Here is a 768-nt window from a genome sequence, read left to right on the forward strand (position 1 = left end):
TGTACAAATAAATATATATATATATATAAATACATGTGTAGCTTAACTTATTTTTAATCTATATTTTATATTTTAATGTATATTTTATATTTTAGTGTATATATAGCATAGTGATATTTAATATAACTCTTTTTTTACTAGCTTTTATTTAAGTTTTGGACTATAATGAACTCGTTCTCTCTGGAACTAGTTAATGCAAATTAAAGGTTTAATTTACATTCGTTTTAATTAATCATTAAAACTAATTTTAGTAGATTAATAATGTTTAGCAATTAATAAAACCTTCCTAGAATTAGTTTTTATTTAAATATAGGATTTAATTTTATGAACAACCAATATAAATATATTAATTTTATATATGCATTCAATAATAGATTATCGGAAATGTTTGGTAACCAAAGAAAATTAGTAAAAAACAGCCATAATTTACCATATTTAATTTTCATTAATTGTTACAACAATTCTTACTATATCAACAAAAATAATCACTTCCCAAGTTCCCGTACATAGATAACCACAAAAAAGGTGAATTGAAAATACATCAAATTTAAATTCTTGAATGTATACTATTAATCTAATTACATTTTATATCTTTTAAATCTATACGGTTCAAAACATTAAAAAAAAAAAAATAAAAGGGTTAAATTAGATGACTTAACTCATTTTCTGTTGTATTTTCCAGGACGGTTGGTTGAACAATGCTATTTCAGTGAACTAGAAAGACATGATCGAATGCATGTTATGCAATTTGTCTTGTATCAGAAGTTG

The sequence above is a fragment of the Arachis ipaensis genome, chromosome B01 (genome assembly GCF_000816755.2).
Source record: "Arachis ipaensis cultivar K30076 chromosome B01, Araip1.1, whole genome shotgun sequence".
NCBI lineage: Eukaryota > Viridiplantae > Streptophyta > Magnoliopsida > Fabales > Fabaceae > Arachis > Arachis ipaensis.